This window comes from Canis lupus, chromosome 5 (assembly GCF_011100685.1).
Source record: "Canis lupus familiaris isolate Mischka breed German Shepherd chromosome 5, alternate assembly UU_Cfam_GSD_1.0, whole genome shotgun sequence".
Classification (NCBI taxonomy): domain Eukaryota; kingdom Metazoa; phylum Chordata; class Mammalia; order Carnivora; family Canidae; genus Canis; species Canis lupus.
The window spans coordinates 47,199,929-47,218,185 of record NC_049226.1 but is presented as its reverse complement, the minus strand read 5'-3'; the positions used below and the strand labels follow the sequence as shown (position 1 = coordinate 47,218,185).

The 18,257-nt window shown below is 37.4% G+C and overlaps 1 long non-coding RNA gene across 1 annotated transcript in view; it reads left to right on the top strand.

Moving 5' to 3' along the window:
- The first annotated feature begins 3,277 nt into the window (after nt 1-3,277).
- The window catches only part of LOC111096112, a 32,413-nt gene continuing 17,433 nt past the window's right edge, over nt 3,278-18,257 (top strand). The window contains exons 1-2 of the long non-coding RNA XR_005358891.1: nt 3,278-3,299; nt 8,252-8,314. This is a non-coding gene — a long non-coding RNA (uncharacterized LOC111096112). The remainder of the gene's footprint in view (nt 3,300-8,251; nt 8,315-18,257) is intronic.

The window sequence follows — 18,257 nt, the reverse complement described above, 5'->3', positions numbered from 1 at the left end:
GAAAATACAAGGCAAAGAATGATAAAGACAACATTCTTCTATTGTAGGATTCTGTACTTCCTTTATAGCCTCAAGCCATGCCTTGTACATCATAGACAATCAACAAATACCTGTCCTATGAATGGTTGAGCTCTAGACTGAGAGAACAGTATTTGCGATCCATATTACCCACTTCTTCACAACTCCGACCACATTACTTTTCCCTAGTATTCCCTGGTATTTTCTCTAGTATTCCCTAGTTGTTCTCTTCTCCAAATTCCAAGCAAGAAGCAGAGTGTCTGAAGTAGAAAGTTATGTAAATAGAGCACAGCACTGGTCTGGGAATCAACCCTGACATTTTTTATTTATACAGCCTTGGACAAGTAGCTTCACTCCTCTTAGAAATGAATATTCATATTTGTCGAATAAAAGAGTTGGATTAGATGACTGATTTTCAAAGCTCAGAAGGAAAGAAGAGGAAGCATATGAACAGGTGCGACCTCTTCAGCTTCAAGGAGAACAGTTCCCTCTAAACCTGTTTTACATATTAAGTATATGAGATTTTGTTTAAATAAAGGAACTCAAGCCTTTACAAAGTTTGAAGACCAGTGGATTTGATCAAATTCTTAAGTACTGTTTCATTTCAAATATTCTATCACTCTTGACTGCACAGGCATACTCCAATACATCAAGCGATTTGTCCTGACCTGTTCAAGAGATATTCTATAACTGAATCTTAGAATTCTTTCCATCATTACAGTTCCGGATCTATCCTTAAAAAAAAAAAAAAGAAATTGATTTTTTCCCCTCTACTCACATTTATCAGCCCATTTTTTGGAAGCTCTTCTTGCCACATCCTTAAATAAGTAAATAGGATAACTGTGGTAATTGCCTGACCTGCAAAGTGTATAGAACTTCAAGGTTAATGCTCTTGGCACAAGATTTTTGCTACAAACAGCAGAATTCTTCTAACCCTTTGCTGAGGCATCGGTTCAATAATAAGAGAAAATCATGCCATGTATTGAATTACTCAAAAGAGAATTATCAGAGAATCCCTTGATGGTCTAACTATGGCTAAAATGGACTCCAAAAAGAACTGGTCTTAAAGAACTTCAGGAAAGGCCTTCACCAGAGATATAATAGAAGAGCCAAAACTTAAACAACAACAACCACCTATATATTCAAGAATTGGCATAATCCTACCCTCAATTTTGGGCTAATTCTCTATGTTTAATTTTATAATCCTGAACTTCCTTTCACATGAATGAAAAGAAGTTACTAGTAAGCCTACCCATTCTCTGGAATTATTTTAGTCAGTTTTCATTAAGTACTGTCAAATATATACATCATTTAGGGCTTTTAAATCCAAATTTTATTGAAGATATATTACATATGGCCTAATATTTCAATTCAGCAATGGCCATCAGCAATAAGCATTACTCCAAAAGTGGGATTAATTAGATATTCTAGCAAACACAGTGATCCAAATAGCAAAGAAAAATCCTGGGCACTGAGCCCAGATTCCCCACCCTCTCTTATGGTGTGGTTCATCTCTCTCTGATAAACTAGACAACCAAAAAATCTTCCATCATTATTAGTGAATGTGTAAATGTGCAATAAATGATCAAATTCCTCCACCAGGTTGCCTAATAAATTTTTTAAGGAGAAAAAATTGCACAAAACCAAATTGCTTCATAAAAAGGTATTTTTAAAACCAAGGAGAAATATAGTTGTCAGAAATAAAAGGTAACTCTCCATGGTAATCAGCAGTTTCCTCTAATCTGACTTCACCACTCCTCCAATGACAGGCTAATAGATAGTGCCTTTCTAGAATTATAAATCTGTCTTTGTTATATTATGAAGCTTTATTTCAATTTTGCATATTTACAGTGAGTATGAATCTCAGCTCCACAAAAAAACAAGAGATTCAGAGCCAATTCCTGGCCTTGATCCCACAAAAGTTCCTGGTTTTGCACTCACCAGTTAAAACTGATGATACTCCAACCTTGAATCTTAGCTTTAGGTCCAAATATCTTGGTTTCAAAATTTTAATCTATTTGAATGGTGAAAAGGTGGGAGGAGCTCCAAGCAAAATATTTACAAAGGGTCTCACTCATCAGACATTTATGGTTCCTCTTTTTCCTTTGCTCTCTCAACTCCCAGAAGCAGCTACTTGGTGACATAATAGGTCTATCACTGGGAAAGATTAAAATAAAAAATAACCTAGCAATAGGGATCCCTGGGTGGCGCAGCGGTTTGGTGCCTGCCTTTGGCCCAGGGCGTGATCCTGGAGACCTGGGATCGAATCCCACATTGGGCTCCAGGTGCATGGAGCCTGCTTCTCCCTCTGCCTTGTCTCTGCCTCTCTCTCTCTCTGTGTGACTATCATAAATAAATAAAAATTAAAAAACAAACAAAAATAACCTAGCAATAACCATTTTCTGCCATGACCAAATCTGCATTTCTGGGTTACAATGTACCTTAAATCTTCTGTCAAAGAATCCTCTTAGTTCAATAGGGAGACTGTTTATTCATAAAGTAAAAATCTTTGAAGCTAGAGCAGCTGACAAAAGGAACAAAAAGCAAAAGAGCAGTAGCAGCAGCATTATATTTATATAGTCTAAACAGTTTTTAAAGTATGATCAAGTACATTACATAATTTTATCTTTCCAATAAATTTGCAAGGTGGTTATGATATTAGTATTAAGTCACTTATCTTGTATGAACTTCAGAATCCTCATCTTTATTTTTTCTTAAAGGTTTATTTATTTATTCATGAGAGACACAGAGAGAGAGGCAGAGGACATAGGCAGAGGGAGAAGCAGACTCCCTGCGGGGAACCCAATGTGGGACTCCGTCCCAGGACCCCAGGATCACGACCTGAGCCAAAGGCAGATGCTCAACCACTGAGCCACCCAAGTGCCCCAGAATCCTCATCTTTAAATGGGGATATATTTCACAGGGTTGCTGTGAGGCTAGAACAAAATAACATGTATAAAGTATGTGGTATAGAGTATTCAATAAATGGTGTCCTGGTTTTGTGTGTGTGTGTGTGTGTGTGTGTGTGTTTTTTTTTTTTTTTTAATTATTATCATCCCTACAAATAGAGGAAACATTGCTTAGAGAAAGTAACTAGGCCGGGCTTTCAATGAAATAGACTTTTTGAATACCTCCATAGGGCTGTGAACATAAAAATTCATGAAATCCCATCTCTGCCTTCTATCTAGGAACTCAGACTCACTCTTAGTAAGAAGACAAACAAGTTCTAGAACCAAATGTTCTTTTCACTCCATTCTGATGCAAATTCAGGAAAAAAAGAGGTAAACTGAAACCCAAGTCAACTATTTCTTAGATAAAAAACCTGCCTTTAGGGATTCCTGGGTGGCGCAGTGGTTTGGCGCCTGCCTTTGGCCCAGGGCGCAATCCTGGAGACCCAGAATCAAATCCCACGTCGGGCTCCCGGTGCATGGAGCCTGCTTCTCCCTCTGCCTGTGTCTCTGCTTCTCTCTCTCGGTGTGTGTGACTATCATAAATAAATAAAGAAAAAAAAATTAAAAAAAAAAAAAAAACAACCCTGCCTTTGCAGGTTTTTTTCACTGGTTAAGGGTACTCTAACTCAATGTGCCCCCCCTAACCTACCTCCCCTCCACAGTAGGAAATCCTGAATAGTGGGAATTTCCTCCTCTGACTGGAGAACTCCTTGCTTTTGTGTAACACTGTACAGTTGACTAAAAATACTTTCACCTGGGCAGCCTGGGTGGCTCAGCGGTTTAGCGCTGCCCTGGAGACCAGGATTGAGGACACCAGGGTCGAGGAGACCAGAATCGAGTCCCACGTCAGGCTCCCTGCATGGAGCCTGCTTTTCCCTCTGCCTGTGTCTCTGCCTCTCTCTCTCTCTCTCTCATGAATAAATAAATAAAATCTTTAAAAAAAAAAAACACTTTCACCTACATTAATTTAATCTAACTAACTTAACTCTCCCCAAATCTTGTGAGGTATGAATTAGTAAAATCATTTTAGAGTAAAAGAAATTGAGAAATAGCTAGGAGTGCCATAATCTAGACTAGAACTACATCAATAGCCTAATGCTATTTTAATTACTAGTTTAAAGCCTCCCTACTAAACTACACTATTTTTTTTATTTTTTTTTTATTTTTATTTTTTTCTTTATTTATGATAGTCACAGAGAGAGAGAGAGAGAGAGAGACAGAGACACAGGCAGAGGGAGAAGCAGGCTCCATGCACTGGGAGCCCGATGTGGGATTCGATCCTGGGTCTCCAGGATCGCGCCCTGGGCCAAAGGCAGGCACCAAACTGCTGCGCCACCCAGGGATCCCCTAAACTACACTAAACCTATGTTAAAATATTTTTGCACTCTCACCTAGATTTCCTTCTATTTTCTCTAAGCCTCTGTGACACACTCTAACTCTCCTATGGGCTCAATACTGAACCCTGTATTTGAGAAATTCCCCCAGGCAATATGTTTATTCAATAATCCATGCAATATAATATAATATCGCCTTTTCAAGTAACGCTGTGACTTTTACATAGGCTAGATCCATAAAGAGAGATGGAGAATGATACTTTGCATTTGTTTAGCAGTCTTTCAAAGTGCTTTCATATATATTATTCAGAGAGGAAGAATGAAATTTGAATTTAAGAGTAGAAAGATGTTAGAGATTCTCAAATCCAGTGTTTCTTAACCTTCTTTGGGTCACTTGCCTATTTGAGAATGTGACAAAAGCTACAGATCTCCTACCCAGAAAGATGTACAAATGAATATATACACACAAGTCTGCATAGTTTCAAAGGGATTCTGAGACTGCCCCAGATTAAGAAGTACTCTAAATTGCAACCCTCAATTTACAAATGAGGAAGCTACTATTTAATCGTGACAACATCCCTACGAGGAGCCAGAGTAAAGATTATGATTCACATTTCCCAGATTTGGAAACAAGGTTCAGTGAGGTTTCAAGACTTGCCCAAAGTCTTACAGCTAGTTAATAATAGGGAGTAGCAGAACCCAGGACTCTGGGTGGCTTAGTTCTTATTCTTCTAGATTATGTCACCTTTCCACTGCACTATGCTGGAACTTCTTTACCACGAGAAAGTCTCTTTCTATAGCTAATAGTTCATTTTACCCTTTATAACCCATATAATTCTTGACCTCCAATTTAAAAAAATTCCAAATTAAAAAAAAAAAAGTTCTCTTCACAATAGTAACTCATTTCTTAGAGATTTCCAAAAGGTTTTAGTCACTGCTAACACATTAAGTATTGATCTAGAAATTAGAATTGTAAACAACTCTGTAATTTCTACATTGGTGATTAATACCAATCTGGTCAACTTCTGCATATAGCAGCAAACATACCTGAATCCAAGCAAAGAACGCAAATATGTTAGCACTTCTCTTGGAAGGGTACAGGAAAGTAGCATTAGCACATTAGAATTACTTCTAGCACACAGAGTGCTTACTAAATATTTGTTGAATGGAGAAATGAATTTATGAATAAATATCGAGTTTTTCAAATACTTTGTTTCTACTTTCAAAAATTATATATAAACTAAGAATACACTCAAATACAGAACTTTTTGGTTAAGATCTAAGTTACACCCTCAACAGTATACTCAATATTAAACTATACATAAGAACAAATATATTTTTTAAATGTTTACTCATGTTTTATCAAAACAGTCTATGTTATTAAGATAATGGTTCTGGTTGATTTTATTATAACTTATTCATTCTCTTATAATAATAAATATATTTAAAATTCTTTTGGGAAGAAAATATCTCAGATACATATAAAATATTTAGATATGCCAAAGATACTATAACATTTATGATGAATGTTAAATTTTTGCAAGAATATGGTTTATTATTAACATTTAATTTAACTTTACTTGATAGCAGTCTATCCTACTCTCAAGATTTCCATATCTGAGGAGCAGTCTTTATTTGTAAGTCAAAAGCTTCCAGAATATGTACTAAGATGCTAAATATTTTGGTATTTAAGAGAACGAAAGATACTGTGTTTTAGCTTTGCTTATTTATGCTAGCTTTAGTAGACTTTGGATCTGAATTTTTATGTTTCATTATCATAGTTTTTTCATGATAACTGGATAGATTAAGAATTTTCTACAAAACAAATGCTTAATAAGGCAATAAACCTGTTGAAGGAATAAATTAGCAGGCAGGTTATGCTTTTAGGATATCTATACTACAGAAAAAGTATTGTACCCACTCTACCTAGTGATTAGGTTTATATTGCAATGTGACTCATAAGACTCACTGTACTGAATAAAAATTTAGGCAATTAGTGATCTTATTTCTTAGGAAGAACTGCTTGCTATCGTATATTAACACAGATCTCACTCAATTAAAATTGCTCACAGTCAGCAAAAATAATTTCTGCACTGTAATGAAATAATGAAATAATTATATGCAAGGGAGGACTTGTGATCTTTTTAATTATTCTATTCTTCATTTTTAAAAGGGCTATTTGAAAACGTACTCTTATAATTGATTGCTATAAATCAGTCAAACGCATTCTAAGGATCATAAATATTCTAACTTTTAAAAGACAAAGAAATGCTAAATATTCAATGGAATACTTCAATATTCAGAAAATTTAATCTGGGGGGAAAGGATAGCCTGCTCTTTAGAAAATAAAAAAGTAAATTTGTTGTCCCGTGAAAAATGAAATATCTTGAATGTCAGTAACAGAAATGGAATTAACAAGAGTCTTTTTATTGTTTTTTAAGGTCATTAGGCTGTGAATTCTATAATTATGGAAATTGTCAGTCCAGTTCTGTAAGAATGTTTGCTCCCATCCATAAGGTAGTGGAATGTTCAATCAGTCTCTCTCGTGGGAAAGTTAGGTCATAACTGTAAGTGTACCAGCAAAATTGAATTAAGCAAAGAGATTTCATTAGTATTTATAGCCAGAAGGCATCTGTAAAAGTACAGGGCAAAGAAGTTATGTGGAAGTCAAAGGAGAAAAAAAAATGGGTTTCCAGTGACAAAGGCGAATCTGAAAGAGATATAAGTGTATAATGAATAAGAGCTATTGAACGCTACTGCAAAGAGGGAGTTGCAAAGATGTCAAATATTGATTTTCTTGTGTATGCCTTTGGACTACATATGTAATTGTTTGGATTTGCTGTCTTCATGGTACAACAATATTTGTTGTCGAAGGTTAAAAAGCATGATGTGAAATAAACTAAAAACTGAGAAACATGTTGGAGAATTAAAATAATCCTCCACTCAGTACCTCATTGAGAGGTTTCTGTATTTTCTTGTAAAAGAATATTTTTAATGAATAAAAATGTTATGTATTTTTCGAACAGAACACAAGATCTTTATTATTAATTATATTAATTGAGAATTATTTGATTGATTTTCAGTCTTATTTTAAATTAAACTAGGTTCTCTACTTCCTTACTTTATTGCATGGATCTTCTTAAACCATATATCTAATTTTGAAAGTAGAGTTAACCACACTTTATTCAGTATGATTATAATTAATCCAGTTAAAGCTAAACTAATAATAAAAATCTGATGTCACCACTTTAAAAGAAATATTTTCTATAGTATTTTCCCTTTCACCACAGAAACTCCAGAAGAGAACTTCTGCAATTTAAAGTCTGTATAAGTATATATATTTAATAACAAATTGCAAACTCAGTCAAATTAATTATCAAGTTAGTACAGTCACTAGATAAGCAAATACTATTTTCTATTGCTTACAGGGGTTATTTTCCCTCTGATTATTCAAGTATGAACAAAGAATGTTAACTAACATGCTCTTTTTAAAAATATGTTCTTTTGAAATAACACTTTTTTAAAATCTGATTTTATTATTTGTTAGGACTTTGACTCGCATTTATGAATATTACCTTATTCTCTTTCCTATTTCAGGAAGTTTAAAAACAGCAAAACTCTCCAGGTGAATTCTATTGCACTTAAAACCACAATGACCACAAACTGAAAAGAGAAAGGGGAAAAAAAAGTATGAGATGTTTTAAGTATTAGAGGCAGACAGGGGTACAAATAAAGGAACAGTATAATATACAGCAGAAGCCTATCATTTTACCAGTGCAGAAAATACTGGCGAGAAAAAACCTGCAGAGAAGACAGTTTCTTCAGCACAAACAACTTTCACATTTTATTTTCAATGTCTCACTTTTAACGCTACTAAATATTTAATAGCAAAGTAAAACAGAGTGACAGCGTTGAATCTATGTGAAACCCAAAATATTTTTTTCGCAGGGCATCGGAAGCATGTAGGACGCAAAGGAGGTAATCCAGCAGTAATGGCAGCTCCTCTCCGAGGTAAATACTTGTCAGGAACAAAACATAATTCAATTGCACTCTTCTTCTCTGAAAAGGTTGCTTGTGGAATATCCATCATAAAGTCATTTCTATTTCTTAAGAGCTATTAGTGCCTGGCCCCTTGGCTTCATTAAGACACTCTTTTTCAATATATTCTTTTATTTTAGACTTCATCCCACTTCTCAGCTGCACAGTGCACATTGCAATTGCCGGGCTACCAAGGGAGCTGTCAGCCACGCCCCCCAGTGACTGACATGCAAGGACAAGGTAGCAATGGAGAGGAAGGCGGATTTGTTGGGACTAAGTCAGAAACATTTCTTAAACCCTAGAGGTTGAAAGGGAGTTTGGCCAAGCCTCTGAGACAGAGTGCTATATCATTTAGCTGACACTAACATTACCATGCTCCCCATTAGGAGGGCATCAGTCTCCCGGCCCGTTAATCTCACCCAATGTTCTGGTAGAGCTAAAGAAGCTAGAAGTTTTGAGAGTCCCTGCTGCCAGACCTCAATGTTGCCTAAGCAAGCATTAAGAGATTATGGTAATAATAGGTGTGCTTACACCAAATAAAAGGTTTCATTAATCAAGCCATATTGAGATAAACCTGTCACTGGACGGAGGAGACCAGAAATCAAATACTGTGAAAGTTCTGACAGATTGTTAAATAGAAACCCTTTAAAATAGAATTTAATTTACTGTGATATTATAGATATTTATGCATCAATAGGCAAGTGCAGATTGAGTTCAGAGGTCGGCTCTGGTATTTGAAAAATAAAAGCACAGGATGAAACAAAAGGTGACAGTTACCTTTGTCTGAAATTAGGGTTCATTAGACTAAATGGGAAGGTTCTAACTGATTCATGTAGGGAACTGAAGCACAGCATGCGATGTGGTGTGCAATATTGGATAACAGGCAAATCCAATTAAGGGATCTTCACTGTTAAAGACTTGTCTACAAACTTAAAAAAAAAAAAAAAAAATCCCAGAGCCAGCCCTGGAGCAGTCGCGATTGTCTATGGTGACCCTCTCTCACACCACAGCAGGTAAATATATTACCTTCCCAGCATTATGGTTAGGAGTGTTGGATTTGGAAGTTTGGATTTTGAAGTCAGACCTGAGTTCAAATCACAGCTCTGCTACTTACTAGCTGTGTAACTTTTAGCAAATGACCATCTTTTAGCCTCAATATCCTAATCAGTAAAACAGATACTACCAGCAGCCACCTCATATGGCTATTGTGAGTACCAAAATCAGGTTTGCAAAGCACTTAGTACAATGGCTAGTAGTGTGCAACAAACCATAGTTATTAATCCTTCCATTTCCTTCTCTTTTCTTTCTCTCCCACTTCATTTCTTCCAGTCTCTTTCTTTTTATCTTTTGCCCCCTCTTCCCTTTTTCTTGTATCCCCACCTGGCCCCTAGCATCCACCATAGGCACCAGCAGCACCTCCAGGCATTGAGCAGCCTCTGAATCAAAGAACCTGCTGAATTCTGGTTTGTGAGCAGAGCTCAAAAATAAAGACCACCTTACCCATATATGAAAGATAATAGGAAGGCAGCATACAATATTGTTACTCTTTTTCTAGACACTCCCAAGTGTCTAGAAAGCAGCCAAGACAGATTCAAAATGCTACAAAGTGTCTTGTACCCCTTTGAGAAAGTCCTTTGTCATCCCTTAATTCCCAAACTGGGTTAAGTACACCTCCTCTACATCTGCCTGTTTCCTGAGAATCCTGTATCAGGGATCCCTGGGTGGCGCAGCAGTTTAGTGCCTGCCTTTGGCCCAGGGCGCGATCCTGGAGACCCGGGATCAAATCCCACATCGGGCTCCTGGTGCATGGAGCCTGCTTCTCCCTCGGCCTGTGTCTCTGCCTCTCTCTCTGTGTGACTATCATAAATAAATACTTTAAAAAAAAAAAAAAAAAGAATCCTGTATCAGAACTCTTCCCACACTATTGAAATTATCTTCCCTACCACTAACCTATAAGCTATTCATAAGCCAAGGTATTTTATTATTTATCTTTGTATCCTCTGGCCAGCAGTGGTGTTCTTGACAAATGTTTGCTGAATTGATAAAAAAAAATTCACATTGAGGCCAGAGTTAAATCATCCACTGAAATCCCCTCCACATTTATTAATTGAAAGTGGCATAATTGACCTGCATGTAAAGATAAAATGACTCAGACCACTTGAAATAATTTAATATTCAAACAAGAGCTGAGGTGCCTGGGTGTCTCAGTCAGTTAAACACCCAACTCTTGATTTTACCTCAGGTCATGATCTCAGCGTTGTGAGATCAAGTCCCGCACGGGGCTCCATGCTCAGCGTGGAGTCTACTTAAGATCCTCTTCCTTTGGGATGCCTGGGTGGTTCAGCGGTTGAGTGCCTGCCTTCAGCCCAGGGCGTGATCCCGGAATCCCGGGATCGAGTCTTACATCGGGCTCCCTGAATGGAGCCTGCTTCTCTCTCTCTGCCTATGTTTCTGCCCCCCTCCCTCTCTCTCTCTCTCTCTCTCTCTGTGTCTCTCATGAATAAATAAATAAAATCTTAGAAAAAAAAAAAGATCCTCTTCCTTTGCTCCTCCCCCTCATCTTTCTCTTTCTCTCTCACTCTCTTAAATAAGATCTTAGAAACAACAACAAAGAGCTCTCAGAAAACTTCTCTTTAAATGAAAGTGTCCTCAAATCATAAGTCTCTTGTTTGGATTTATTGGTCTCACTTTGGACTTAGTCTTTACCTGTATTTTAACAGAACCATAGTTCAAAGAGAAATGGAAAAAAAAAAAAAAGTATGTTTCAATTTTTAGCCTCCACCACTCCTCCAACATAAATCATTTGACCTTTCTATTCCTGTTTCCTATTTCATAAAATGAAAATACTGATGTAGGCCACATACAGATACAGTGTTTGTTTCCAAGGGTCAAATCTCATAGTAAAAACATCTACATTTATTTTTATTATAATTGTTTTTAAATTGAGAATGTTCAACTTTTGTGAGTTGTATAGTTATTTACTGCTGTGTAATGTATCATCCCCCAAATTTAGCATCTCAAAACAGCAAGTATTTATTATCTTACAGTTTTGGGGTTCAGGAATCTTGAGTGTGACTAAGCTAAGGGGCTCTGGTGCAGGATCTCTCATACAGCCCAACAGTGCTGCAGCCACCTGAAACTTAACCAGAACTAAAGGACTCGTTTCCAAGATGGTTCACTCACAGGTCTATTAGCAGAAAGCTGGTTTTCCTCCCTGGTTGTTGGCAGAAGGCAAAAACATCTGTTCCATTCTATGTGGTCTTCTCATAGAGCTGAGTATCTCATAAGCTCGCAGCTGCCTTCCCCAGAGGGAAGGATGCAAGAGAGTACAAGGCAGAAAGAAGCCACAATGTCTTCTATGAGGTAACCTCAGAAGTGACATACCGTTATTTCTATCATATCCTATTGGTCACACAAACCAATGCTGATATAATGTTGGGAGGGGACTATATAAGGCCATGATTACTAGGAGGCAAGGGATCATTGGGGACCATGTTGGAGCCTAGCTACCACACCAATAAACAGTAATATCCATGCCAATGGAGCAGAGAAGAAATGATTCTTGGTTAGGGGGGTGGAAAGCCAGAGTCAAAATGACTTCCTCAGTACTGAGATTAAAGTGTACTAAGTCAGTTCAAATAACAACTAAGTAGATGAACTTGGGGTTCTGACTCCTTATTCCTATCATTTTTATATACATAACTCTTCATTGTATCACTTACTCCCTGAATTCATCAAAAGCAAATTTACCTTCCCCCACTCTACCTGTAACTGTAACACTTGGTGTTAGGGAAAAATCATATTTCTCCTAAGCAACAGACAACATCAACAAACAAGACATAAAATAAACCCACACCTATGAATCTAGGAGCTAAAAGACACAGACTGAATATTCAGTAGATAGCACTTAATTTTATTATACTAGTTCTTTCCAACATCTCAGCTGGTTGCACAAGGATCATATGCAATTAGACTCTCTGATTCTCAGCTGAAATGTATGAAAGTCTGAATCCCAGTGGATTTGACAAATCCTTTTCCATCATATGATAACTCCCCACCAAAAGATAATTTTCCCAATATCCTACTTCGAAGTGAAAAAGAAAACTAGGAATTGAGGGGCACCTAGCAGCTCAGTCAATAGAGCATGCCACTCTTGATCTTGCTTGGGGTTGTAAATTTGAACTCTGTGCTGGATATAGAGATTACTTAAAAACAAAATCTTTTAAAAAATCTTTAATAAAGAAATTTGGGACGCCTGGATGGCTCAGTGGTTTAGCCCCTGCCTTTGACCCAGGGCGTGATTCTGGAGTCCTGCATTTGGCTCCCTGCATGGAGCCTGCTTCTCCCTCTGCCGGTGTCTCTGCGTCTTTCTCTCTCTGGGTCTCTCATGAATAAATAAAAATAAAATTTAAAGAAAAAAGATAAATGTTGTCCTTTAACAAAATTTTAAAAATTATTTTAAAAAATTTAAAAAGGAAATTGGAAATTGTGATGTGAGTTCTAGCCTGGGCTATCATTAACTTGCTGTATGATTCCTGGCATATCACATCTCTGCTCTTCAACTTTAAAGAGGCAGGATTGGATCAAAAGAACTTTCTGGGACAAAATTAATCCCATAATCCTAATTCATCTGTGCTTTCAGATAAACCCAACTTTCTTATCCTTATCTACTGTCATTTGTGACCCTCATTGCATTGATTTCTCACTATATTCTGTCAGAAAGCAATAGGACAATGGCTATATTTGAACTTATATTAGGCTTCTGTCTACTGCCACCCCCTTTTTTGCAAAAATACTGCTGGAAAATACCCTGTAATATTCACTGAGGGAAGCTCAGCAGAAATGAAAATATTCAGCCAGTAAGGTAAAACTATTCTGTGACCAGTGGAACCAAATTGGAGATAAATTTAGGTACACAGATATAAAAACCAATTTTTAAAAAATGGTTTTAACAAAAAATGATTGCTTGTAGACAGAGACAGGAAGATGTCTTTCCCCAAAGGATTCACTCTTCACAAAGTTTGGCAGCATGATGAAAGGCAGAGAAGTATGATTCTATGGCAGTAGAGGAAATGATACTCTCATCAGCTGGCAACCAATTTTCCTCAGAGGAGGTACAGACACAGTTAAGTCAGGCCAAAAGTTATGAATGTCCCTGAATTCCCACGGGAAAAGACTGTGGTGCAAAGAAAGGAGTTTCATATATTGAGCCTAGACAAGCCTGAACAAGAAAGGGAAGCCTTTTAGCAATTTCCTGACAAAGAAAAAAAGGAAGAAAAGTAAGAAAATGAGGGAAAGAAATAAAGGTAAAGAAGAGAAAGGGCACAGGAAGAAAACAATAGGAAAATACAAAAATGAAAGAGAGGGAAAAAATTGTCCAGGACTAAAAACTTATTGAGGAAGTCCTGGTAGTCTTGTTCAATAAGGTACCCCTACCACCTACCTGAGTGCCTGTTATAGAACAAGTGTTTAGTATATATTGAATGAACTAAAGAATGGAGATTTAAAAAATAAACAAAAAACAAATTTGAAAAAGGTAGGATATTCATTTGCTTCTAGCTGAGTACTAACTGCAGACAAAAATCTCACAACCGAACAATAGAAGGAGAGAAGGTAGATGGATCCATACAAATCTATTACCTCTCTGGAAAAACGAAAAGAAAACACATGTTCTACTGCTACACATCTTGTCACTCTTTCGAGTTTTCTTCTATATATTAATAATCTGTATCAGTTACAACCTTATAAATATTTTCGGATCATGGTAAAAAAGAAAACCACTAACAGTTTTATTTACATACCAGTTCAATAATGTTTTTATGTTCCTTAAAAAAAAAAAAAGAATAGTACTTTATTTGGACATAGAAACCACATAGTCATTCTTTGTCATTTCTGAGAATTCTACAATATTTCAGTACTAAAATAAAATTGTTGGGGTGCCTGGGTGGCTCAGTTGGTTAAGCATCTCCTTCAGCTCAAGTCATGATCCCAGGGTCCTGGGTTCGAGTCCAGAATCGGGCTCCCTGCTCAGCAGGGATGTCTGCTTCTCCCTCTCCCTCTGCTAGCCCCCTTACTCATGCATGCTCATCCCTTGGCTCCCAGTCAAATAAATAAATAAAATCTAAAATAAAATTAAAAATTGTCAGGAAAAAGCAATTAATTTAAAAAGCAGCACTTAAAGGTCTTCTAGGATTGTAATCCTTCTTAAAAAAAAAAAAAAGAAGATTTATTTATTTATTCATGAGAGACACAGAGAGAGAGAGGCAGAGACACATGCAGAGAAAGAGCAGGGTCCCCACAGGGAGCCCGATGTGACTCCATCCCGAATTCCAGGATCACACCCTGAGCCAAAGGCTCAACTGCTGAACCACCCAGGCGTCCCTAGGATTTTAATCCTTCTGCAGAATAAATTACTTTTTATAAATTTGGTTGTTTGGGTTAAACAGTGACACAAGATCAAACTGCATTCAGTTCACTCAGCTCATACAGCCCAGTTCATTCCCCTTCTACAGATAATATTAGATCTTGGTCTAACACAACTATCCCTTTAGGACCAGTAGGATTGCCATAGTAATTGCTCAGTGACCACAGTTGTTGTAACTTTGACACAGGAATGACCACAGTTCTAGGTCAGCTTTCACTTCACCAAGAAATGAAGACACATTAACAAAAGTAGGACTACACACACAGAGACTGAATCACAAACACAATGTCTATTACAGAAAAGAAGCAAAAAGAACAGCGTACACTTCAATTTCACATAAAAACTCAGGTCAAAAATACTGTTATTTTTTTTTCCTTCATCATTCACTTTTTTAAGAACATGCAAGAGATCACTTCCACAGTGTTTTAATCAGATAAGCCTTTGTTTAAATGAATTATACTTCTAAGTAGAAATAATCGAGCCAGATAGCCTGTTAATCCAAATCATATCTTCTGGTAAATATATATTTTCGAAAAGACTGAGACATTATATGTTTCTTAATAAAGTGAATTTCAGGGGTTCCTAGGTGGCTCAGACAGTCAAGTGTCTGCCTTTGGCTCAGGTCATGATATTGGGGTCCTGGGATCCAGCCATGGGGCTCCCTGCTCAGCGTGGAATCTACTTCTCTCTCTTCCTCTGCTCCTTCCCCCTACCCCATCTCTCATGAATAAGTAAATAAATAAAATCTTTTTTAAAAAGTGTTAAAAATAAATAAATGAATTTCAAATTATCTAATTTTATGTCAACTTAAAATGTGATTATTTTTGATAGAGAAACTTATCAACATGTTTATAAAATAAGGTACATTATAAGGAATTGAATTGAAATTTATCTGTAAAATGAAAAAAAAAAGACATTTCACTTAAATCAGGCATCAAATATCTTTACTGTTCCATCCTTCTCCCACTCTAAGTAGGGCAGGATCAAAATGAGATGAGACACCTAAGGATATAAAATACAAGACAGAATATACTCAAGTGATAAGTTTTGTGTGTTCACATCTTATCAAAAAGGGAGCTAACTTTTTTTTTTAAGATTTTATTGGGGGGATCCCTGGGTGGCGCAGCGGTTTAGTGCCTGCCTTTGGCCCGGGGCGCGATCCTGGAGACCCGGGATCGAGTCCCACGTCGGGCTCCCGGTGCATGGAGCCTGCTTCTCCCTCTGCCTATGTCTCTGCCTCTCTCTCTCTCTCTCTGTGACTATCATAAATAAATAAATATAAAAAAAAAGAAAAAAGAAAAAAAAGATTTTACTGGGGATCCCTGGGTGGCTCAGTGGTTTAGCGCCCACCTTTGGCCCAGGGCGCAATCCTGGAATCCCAGGATGGAGTCCCGCGTGGGGCTCCCACCGTGGAGCCTGCTTCCCCCTCCTCCTGTGTCTCTGCCTCTCTCTCTCTCTCATAAATAAATAAACAAATCTTTAAAAAATAAATAAATAAAGATTTTATTTATTTATTCATGAGAGACACAGAGAGAGAGGCAGAGATAGAAGCAGGCTCCACGCAGGGAGCCCCACGCGGGACTCGATCCCAGGATTCCAGGATCACATTCTGAGCCAAAGGCAGACACTCAACCGCTGAAACACCCAGGTGTCCCGGGAGCTAACTTTAAAATAGGCCAACATTATACCCTAAAAAGAGGTCAAAATATTAATTTTTAAATTTATTTAAGTAATTTCCTTATGCAGATTTGGGTTCCCATCTAGTGTTTGCCAATCAGCATTAACTAATAATTATAACTCAGGCACCTGACTAGCTCAGTAGACGGAGCACATGGCTCTTAATTTCTGGGTCATGAGTTCAAGCCTGGGGTTACATATCAGGCACTATGCTAACCACTTTTTTTTTTTTAATTTATGATAGTCACACACACAGAGAGAGAGAGGCAGAGACATAGGCACAGGGAGAAGCAGGCTCCATGCACTGGGAGCCCGACGTGGGACTCGATCCCGGGTCTCCAGGATCACACCCTGGGCCAAAGGTAGCGCTAAACCGCTGAGCCACCTGGGCTGCCCAGTACATCCACTTTGGAAACAGTTTGGCAGTCCTTCAGAAAGTTGAACATAGTTACAATACAACTCAGCTATAAATCCTAGGTATATTTATAAGAGAATTGAAAACATATATCCACACAAAAACTTGTACATGAATATTAATAGCAGAATTATTCATCATAGCCAAAAATTAGAAACAACTCAAATGCCCAACAACTGATAAATGAACAAAATGTGATATAGCGTTTTCTGGGAATATTATTTGTCTACAAAAATGTGAAGTTCTAATACATGTTACAACATGGATGAACTTTGGAAACATTATGCAGTGAAAGAAGCCAGACACAAGGGCATCTGGGTGGCTCAGTCAGCTAAGTATCTGACTTGATTTTGGCTCAGGTCATGATCCCAGGGTCATGGGATCGAGACCATTGTGGGGCTCCATGCTGAGCATAGAGCCTGCTTAAGGTTCTCTCTCTACCTCTGCCCCTTCCTGCAACACATGTACTCTCTCTTTCATTCTCTCTCAAAAAAAAAAAAAAAAAAAAGGCAGACACAAAATGCTACATATTCTATGTTTAAGGATATGCCAGAATGCGGAGAAAATCAATCAACCAAAACCAAGCCAGAATTAACATAGATGTTAGGTGTATTAGATAATGACATTAAGAGTTATTATAATCTGCATTTTATATATTCAAAAGGCTAAAGGAAATGTTAAATATGTTGAGTAAAGACATTAAAGAATATTGAGGCCATGACCAGAGCATGGCCTGAGCCATCCAGGTGCCCATACTAGCTGAAATTAACAGCAAGTTAGGCATTGTTGAAAAAAAAAATGAATCTGAAGACATAACGTTGGAAAATAAACACAAATTGGGGTCCCTGGGTGGCTCAGTTAAGCTCTGCCTTTGGCTCAGGTCATGATCCTGGGGTTCTGGGATTGAGTCCTGCATTGGGCTTCCCACTCAGCAGGGAGTCTGCTTCTCCCTCCCCCTCTTCCCCTGCTTGTGTTCTCTTTCTCTCTCTCTCAAATAAATAAATAAAAATCTTTAAAAAAGAAAAGAAACACATAGAAAAAATACTTAAAAAGGGATGCCTGGGTGGCTCAGCAGTTGGGTATCTGCCTTCGACTACAGGATCAAGTCCCACATCAGGCTCTCCACAGGGGGCCTGCTTCTCCCTCTGCCTGTGTCTCTGCCTTTCTGTGTCTCTCATGAATAAATAAAATATTTTTAAAAAGATAAAAGAAAAAATACTCAAAAGGAAAAAGAAAGTAAGAATATAATATAACATCAATATGCTATGTAACAGCTTCAAGTGATTAGCATACCTATAACTAGGATTCCCAAAAAAGGAAGGGATAAACAGAAGAAAAAATATTTGGAGAAATAGTGTCTAAAATTTTTCAAAATTTGATGAAAACTATAAACCTATAGA